At 58.6% G+C, this 8,357-nt stretch overlaps 1 long non-coding RNA gene across 1 annotated transcript in view; it reads left to right on the top strand.

The window, feature by feature from the left end:
* Nucleotides 1-7,206: 7,206 nt before the first annotated feature.
* LOC106899256 overlaps nucleotides 7,207-8,357 on the top strand; it is a 15,029-nt gene continuing 13,878 nt past the window's right edge. The window contains exon 1 of the long non-coding RNA XR_001414029.1: nucleotides 7,207-7,271. This is a non-coding gene — a long non-coding RNA (uncharacterized LOC106899256). The remainder of the gene's footprint in view (nucleotides 7,272-8,357) is intronic.

The raw sequence follows: 8,357 nt of genomic DNA, 5'->3' as shown, positions 1-8,357 counted from the left end.
AATACAAGCTATACAAGAATTGTCCTCAGACCATTCCATCAGCAGGAACCTGTGCACTCCCAGCACTGTAAAATAAATGTGGAACCCTGTGAGTGCTGTGGCTTCCGGAGGAAGGGAAGGGCCCAGGGCTGTGGCACCAGGGCAAGGAGTTCTCTTGGACCATTGCCATCAAGGAAGAGGGAGCAGCAAACTTTCTCATTTCTATTGAATGTGATGCTCATGGTATGAAATAACCCTCTTGGCAGCTTGGGTCATGGACAAGTTGGAGTGGGGCCAGAGGAGGCCACGGAGATGCTGCGAGGGCTGGAGCCCCTCCGCTGGGAGGACAGGCTGAGAGAGTTGGGCTTTGTCATGGTTAACCCCAACCAGGACCCTGCAGTCTCTCAACTCACTTTCTGCTGGTGGGATGGCACTGCTCCTGGCTCCACTCCCAGCTCCCCTGGTCCCTCGAGAGGTAGTAGCAGACATTGCGGTACCCGCGATTTTGTGGTTGGACTCGATGATCTCTGAGGTCCCTTCCAACCACCACAATTCTGTGATTCTGTGATGGGAGAGAGAATCAGAAAAGTGAGAAACCTTGCGGATTGAGACAGAGGCAGTTTAACAGGAAGACAAAAACATAGAATTCATTCACTACTTCTGAGAGTTCAACCATCTCCAGGAGGGTTCAGCCATCTCCAGGAGGGTTCAGCCATCTCCAGGAAAGCAGGGCTCCATCAGCATAACAGTGACTTGGGAAGACAAATGCTGTAATTCTGAATGCCTCCTCTCTTCTTCTCCCAGCTTCAGATGCCAAGCAAGACATAATACTGTGCAGAATGTCCCCCCAGCCTGCTCACTGGCAGGGTGGTGTGAGGAGCAGAAGAGGCCTTGACTCACTGTGACCCTGCTCAGCAGTAATGAAAACAGCCCTGTGTTACCAACACCGTTTCCAGCACAAATCCAAACCAGCCCCACACCAGCCTCTGAAGAAATTTAGCTCTGCCCCAGCCCAAAGCAGCACAGGTTGTTCTGCCTGGAGAAGAGACGGCTCCAGGGACATCTTAGAGCCGACAGACATGGGGGTTTGTTACAGCTTCCCAATGAGGGCCGAGTGAGGCCTTTCCCAGACAGCTGGAAGAAGCCTCACACTTGCCAGCCCCAGTCCTCATGAGGTGACACTGCCATGGGGACACTGTCCCCTCCCCACAGGCCAGAGGGGGGGACCCTGCACTCACCCAAGACTCTTCTGTGCATCCTTCTGCCTGCAGCCTCAGGCACTTGTGGGTTGGGTGACACCCCTCCGTCCTGGGGACTCAGGGGATCCTCCACACTCCCACTGCTGGAGCAGAACCCTTCATGATGTCCTGGAAAGTGAAATCACTTGGCTCACAACAAGCAGCACCTGGCACCCAAGGGATCACAACTGCTGCCAAAGCCTGTTTCAAGCCAGGCCTGGACCCAGGTCAACCCCCCATGCTCCGTTCATCATGTGGGGAGGTCACAGAGAAGGGGATGGAGCAGATCCAAAAGATGAGTTCTGGGAGCTGATGGCACCAGGCCTGGCTTTAACAACTCAGCTGTGACCCCACCGTGACACCCAGAAGCCCCTGTCCCTGCTCCCCCTGGGACACTGCAGCCTGTCCCCAGCAAGGTGGGAAAGAAATGAGGCCTCAGGGAGCTCAGGGACCGGCCCCTGGAGCCCATCAGACCCAGCACATCCCGACCAGCCTGGGGCCGGTCACGGGTGTCTGAGCACAGGAGAGCGGGTCAGGGAGGGAGGAAACAGATGAGGGCAGAATGGATACGGGGATGGCAAAGGAGGTTTTGGGGGTCGAAGCTGGTGGTGCCTGCCGCTGCTGGCCCTGCCGGGGTGGGGACCGCGCAGCCAGTAGCAGGCAGTGGGACAACTGGGACATGTGATCATGCTGGAGGGGAGAGAACTGGGGATCTTTCACTCCTCTCTGGCCGTGGTCGGGAGGGGATGTGGGAGTTCCCGAGCTCTCTCTGGGCACGTGAAGTGTTGGGGGAGAAAATGGTCCTTAATCCCTCTCCGGGCACTGGTGGGATTGGGGAAATCATGGGGACACCTATACCTCCCTCTCACGGGGGGAAAGTGGGGGACAGGACCCGTCCCTACCTGTCCCCGCACACAACCACGCTCCTGCTCCACCGCCGCCACTCTGGGACCGCTCAGTAACCCAACAGGTTGCCTCACTGAATACCTTTAATACCGCCCCACCAGCACAACAGCGAGGAGGAGGAGGAGGCAGCCAATCGGATCGATGCCTTTAAGAGTCTCACCTACCTCATCCCCACCTTGTCATTTAGTGGGACACCCCGCTCCGGGGCAGCGCATGCAGGCATGGGATATGAGGAGCCCCAGAGAAAGAAGGGGAAAAGGGGTTTCTTTGCCAGGTTCAGTGGTCACTGGTCATTGTCAGGGCGGGAGTTGGGCATTAGTGACGTGGTTTATTGTTATATTTCATTTTTACTTACTTATTATTACATATATTTATATATATTATTATTATTATTTTATATTACTGATGTAGTCATTAGTGTGGCTGGAAGCCCCAGAGTGCTAAAACGTGCTGAGATTGGGACTGGGGCTGAGGGAGGAGTTTTTTTCCGCTGGGGGTGGTGAGACCCCGGCCCAGGTTCCCCAGAGAGGGGGGTGATGGCCCCGTCCCTGGAAACATCCCATGGCAGGTTGGATAGGGCTGTGGGCGACTTGCTCTGGTTGGAGATGTCCCTGCCCAGGGCAGGGGGCTGGACTGCAGGGGCTTTGAATGTCCCTTCAACCATAAACGAGTCTATGGTTCTCTGATGAAAACCCCTGTAAAATTGCCTTCAGGTCCCTCACTTTGGCCAGGACATTCTTACGCACATAAATACATATTTTCCCTCCATACTGCAAATTACTTTCCTCTGCCCATCGCATCCCTGGGGATGGACCCTGCTCTCTGCGGCCGGTCCCTCCCAGGAATGCATTCTGCCATGGGCAGGGAGACCACACGATGGGGAGGGATGGATGCTCCGTGCCAAGGGCTCAGGGCTCAGCCCCACAAAGAGTTTACTTTGTCTCTCTGCTTTTCTCTCTCTCTCTCTCTCCTCCTCTTCCCGCTTCCAGCCCGCCCATCCCCACATCTCCCAGGAGCAGGCGGCAGCAAAGAGCCCCGATGCAGCTCTCCCCGCCCAGCGTCCTCTCCCGGGCTCCTGCAGAGCTCCATGGACCCCCCTGACCTCTCCGCTTCGCTCCCTCCTGCCGCTCCTTCGCATCTCGGGCCGAAAGCTCCGAGAGGGAGGATTCAGGAGGAAGAACGGCCTCCTCGGCTGCCGCGGGGCTTGGCGGTGAGCGATCGCGGGCACTTTGGTACCGGGGGGATTTTCCCTCCGGCTTTTAGTGCTCCTCGTTACGGTATTTTTAATGCGGTCTTGTCACCGCAGTCCTCTCTTGTCACCACTGTCGTCTCCAGTCACCCCAGTCCTTTCTTGTCACCTCAATCCTCTCTCCTGTCACCCCAGTCCTCCCTAGTTATCCCAGTCCTCTCTTGTCACCCCAGTCCTCTCTACTCATCCCAGTCCTCCCTAGTTATCCCAGTCCTCTCTTGTCACCCCAGTCCTCTCTTATCACCACTGTCATCTCTAGTCACGCCAGACTTCTCTTGTCGCTCTAGTCCTCTGTTGTCACCTCAGTCTTCCCTTGTCACCCCAGTCTTGTCACCCCAGTCCTCCCTAGTTATCCCAGTCCTCTCTTGTCAACCAAGTCCTCTCGTCACCCCGGTCTTGCCAAGGCAGTAGGACTAATTACAATCCACACAATTAAGGGGACTATTCTAACTGGTGCCGCAGAAAGTGAGAGGAAGATGAAGGGGGCTCAGGCGGGGAGAGGAGAGGGAAGAGGCCGGCGGCGGCAGTGGGTGCCGTTGCCTTTCCCGGAGCCAGGAGGCGAGGAAGAAGCTGGAGCAAAGGGAAGGAGAGAGGAGGAAGGAGGAGGCTGGAGCGGCGGGAGGCGGCGGGGACGGGAGCAGGAGAGGCGGGACTTTGGCTTTCTGAATTTGTGGGGTGAAATCAAGAGCTGTTAAAGCCCGGGTGGAAAAGCGAGGAGAAAGAGCAGAGGGCAGAAAGAGCAGCATCAGTGTAAGGGCCGCCGATTTGGGCTCCGGTTTCTCCCTCTGCGCCCGAGAAGAGGGGGAGGGGACAGATGGCAGACGGCAACGGACACGGGGCGCCGATGGACATCCATCCCCCAGCAGCGAAGCGCTGACTTTAAAGCCTCCTGGGCACCTGCCCCTCGGGAACGTGGGGGGCTCTGTGGGGATCGGGCCCCCGCGCGTTTTGGGCAGGCGACTGGGAAATGTTGAATTGTTACAGTCAGCAGCGTGGAAGCTGCGCGGAGAAGGGCAGAAAGACCCCGGGAGGGGCAGCCGCCCCCTCCCAGCCACCCCCTCCAACGCTCCCAACGCCGGGATGGAAAGTGCCCCCGGGGACACCCCGGAAACCAACTCTCCAAAACCACCCAGCCCCGGCGCGGTGGCCGGAAAGACTTGGAATTTGTGCAGAGAGCACAATCCACACTGCTTTATAACCCCCAGTCTTTTTTTTTTTTTCCTAATTACAACTTGTGTATTGACGCTAATCAACAAATATCCCTCACCAGGAGAACCCAGCTCTGGCGATCCCTTGGGGCGAGGGTTGGTTTTTTTAAGGAGAAAAAGGCTCGTTTTGGTGATGGTGGGAGGGGGACGGTTGGCGTGGGGCACCCCCAGGGCTCGGCGCCGGGGAGCAGCGAGGGGAAGGGGGGTTGTGGGGCGGCGATGGGAGCTGAACCCAGGGGTGGGCGCTGCCGGGAGCGACCCGAAGAGCTGCCCCGAGGGAAGGGTGGGTCCCTCATCAGGAAAACCCAGCCCTGGCGATCCCTTGGGGCGAGGGTGCCCCGAGGGAGGGGGAGGGGCTGTTGTCCCAAAGCGGGGTCCTTTTCCCGCTGTGCACACGCCAAAAACAAATCTTCCCATTCCTCTTCTTTTGATTGACAACCGTTCGAACAAGCGTTTTCGCCTTTACTCTCTTTCTCGCTTAACGCTTATATTCCCTCTCGATGGTTAGAATCCGCCAGACCACAGTTTTTTTCCGAGCATCCCAATCATTTGGGTCCCCAAGAAGATCCCACACCGTCTGTACCCACACTAAAAGGAGGGGCGTCTCCCGGCGTTTATCAAATGGCAGCTCCTGGGGCCGGTCTCTCTCCCGCCCGCTCTTGGGAGCAAACCCAACCCAACCCAAGGTGTGCACGACTCAAACAACTCAAAGGAGGGACATCCCACCTGGGTGGCCAGAAACTCTTGCCCCAAAGCGGGACCGTTTCCCCACTGTGCAGATGCCAAGAGACACCCAGAGCAGAGGTTTTCCCTCTTGATTTCATTTCTGCAGAGATGGGTGGTCGGGGGGGATCCACAAAGCCAGCACCCCGCCTTCGAAACTCGGAGGGATATTCCTACCGTTCCAAGCACAGAAATACGCCCCCTTAATTCTAATTATTGGTGAGTACCTTATCTTAACAATGTCTCTTGGTTAGTGCAGTCTCTCGGCTTCATTTCAAGCTACAAGGTCCTTTCATTGGAGGTTGGACTGGGGGGGTTGGAACTCCATGATCTTTAAGGTCCCTTCCAACTCCAACCAGTCGATGATGCTATGAATTGAGGTGCCCAGGCTCCAGTACCGGGGGGGAGCAGAGCAAGTCGGTCCCCAGTTCGGTCTCCCATTGAGTTGGGGGTCGCGATCTCCCACCACCACCTTTCCCTTTCCCCCGTGTTCCTGCAAATTTGGGTTGACTTGATGCCTCCCCCCAGCAGCTCTCTGGTTTTCCGTGGGTTTCGGTGCCTCCTGCGGTGGGATGTTCCTTCTTCTCAGCCTCCGGCTCTTCTGCGAGGGGCTGTTCATTAGCGGGGCATTGATTGCTTATCCCCAGGGTCTGATCCTTCAGGGTCTCGGGATCTTCTACAGCTCTTGATTCGACTTCATGAGCGAATCTACCTTCTACAAGAGATTTTAACTTTTTAAAAGTACATTCTGCTTAATTAAGGTACCTGAGTGGGGGCGGGGATTAGAGCTGCGCCGAGAGCTGGTCCCTGCCCGTGTCACCGAAAGAGCTGCCCCGAGGGACGGCCGCCGCTGCGGGTCACTGGAACCCGCACAGGGGGGGCGGGCGAGGCGCGGCCCGGCTCGACACCGCCAGGGAAGGCAGGAGGCGCGTTGTAGCGGGGTGCAGAGAGCATAAAGACAGGAGTGAGTCCCGGGAGGTTTCCAGGGCCCTTGATAGCTTCAGGCAAGGGTTTCGCTAACGAGCCCGAATTAACGACCCACAAGCGACACCTCCCGGCCAACGGGGGAAAAGCAGGGCATTCGGCTAAAACTGCGAAGTTGCTGGGTGATACAAAGCTTGTTGCAAAGAAAGTGCGTGTCCTTGCGGGAAACTGGGCTCCTTGTAACCCCAGACCCGCACCTCCACATCTTCAGCCCCTCCTCGCTGAGTATGAGCTGTCATCCCCCAATTAATAGACCTTTAATTGGAAGGGAGAATACAATCAGGAGGAGGAGGAGCCGCCACCAATGAGGACAGTCTCCTAATTAGCCGATGGGTGCAAACGAGAAGAGGTTCCAGTGCCGAAGCCAAGGCGCGGCAGCTCCGTGGAGTTTCCCCCCAGCGCCGGCACGAAATCCCCCCAGTTCGGGGCTCTTGGGGCGCCGGGGCCGGGAAAGCGCTGCCAGCGGCGGAGGCGAGCGATCGGGGGGTTCTCCATCAGGTCCGACCCAGCACGCCCCGCTGCAGGGGGGGCACCGCCGCGGTTCCCAACCAGGTCCGCTCCACCCCCTCCGCCTCCCCGCGGTTCCCACCCAGGTCCGCTCCACCCCCTCCGCCTCGGGGCTCCCCGTGGCCGGGAGGGGAGCGAGGGCTGCGCCTGCTGCTGCCGCCCCTTCCCCAGCCGGCCGAGCGCCGCCTTGAAACCCACCGCCCCATCTGCCCATGAGGAACCCCCGCCACGGCCTTTTGGGGGAAACTGGAGGGGTTTCACTCTCCGGCTCCTCCCCGGTGCCAGGAACTGATCAGAGAACATGGATCAAGACGGGGGGGGGGAGGGGGTTTAAAGGCCATTGGCTGCCACTGCTCGTTCTCGCGCGCTGATTGGTCGGATCATTGGGTGGGGCTGTTTTAAGAGAGTTCCTCAGTGACTCCCCCCAGCCCAGAGCAGCGAAATGCGGCGAAGGAGCTTGGTTGTAGGTCGGCGCAGGTAGGGATGGGCTCGTGGCCCCCAACCCGAACCCCTCCTCGGGTGGTTAGAGAGAGCCCGGGCCCCCTTTCCCCCGAAAATCTCCCTGGGTCTAGAAAGGGGCCGGTGTCCCTCTGCTTCTCCCTTTTCTGTCCCCCGTGGCCGGAGAGGACCTGGGCCCACGGCCCCCGCTTCTTCTCCATTTACCCCCACGGCTGGGGGGGTCCGGTCCCCGCTTCTGCCCGGAGCTCCCCCCGGCTGAGCTGGGGCTCCCCCGCTGTCTCTGGCCCCGGGGCTCCCTCGGGCTGCGCTGGGTTCCTGGTCACATCCCCGTGTCCTCTGGGGCAAGAGGAGAAGAATGGCTTCTGCTTGAGCGATGGGAAACGTGGAGGTGTCCCTGAGTCCTTCAGGATGGAGGAGCGTCCCCCCACCCGGAGGTGCCTGGGGCTACAGGCAGAAGGTCCTGGTGGTGGCTGCTCTGGTGGCTCTGGTCCTGGCTCTGGCCGTGGCTGTTGCTGGACTCTCAGGTAAGGGAGGAGCGGGAGGATGTCCTGGCAAACTGAGGGACCTGAAGGTGGTTTTAGAGGGGTTTTTATCGAGAATCATCAACTGCTTTATGACTGAAGGGACCTTCAAAGCCCATGGAGTCCAGGCCCCTGCCCTGGGCAGGGACATCTCCAACCAGAGCAGGTCACCCAACACCCCGTCCAACCTGCCCTGGGATATTCCTAGGGACGGGGCCATCAGCCCCCTCTGTGGGCAACCTGAGCCGGGGTCTCACCACCCCCAGCAGAAAACACTTCTTCTTCAGCCCTGGTCCCAATCTCAGCACGTTTTAGCACTTTGGGGCTTCCAGCCACACTAATGGCCACGTCACTAATGCCCAACTCCTGCCCTGACAGTGACCAGTGACCACTGAACCTGGCAAAGAAACCCCTTTTCCCCTTCTTTCTCTGGGGGTCCCCCATATCCCCCCCCGGGGGGGGGTGGGTCTCAAACAGTGGATCAATTGGGATGAGGAGGGGATGGGTGTGTGTCTCTTAAAGGCGGCGCTTCGTTTGGCTGCCTCCCTCGCCGCTCCTCGCTCTTGCGCTGGAGGGGATGTGT

The sequence above is a fragment of the Calidris pugnax genome, unplaced genomic scaffold, assembly GCF_001431845.1.
Source record: "Calidris pugnax isolate Ruff unplaced genomic scaffold, ASM143184v1 scaffold650, whole genome shotgun sequence".
Taxonomy (NCBI): domain Eukaryota; kingdom Metazoa; phylum Chordata; class Aves; order Charadriiformes; family Scolopacidae; genus Calidris; species Calidris pugnax.
Note: the sequence above shows the minus strand (reverse complement) of the source record. Positions and strands in the feature narration are given on the sequence as shown.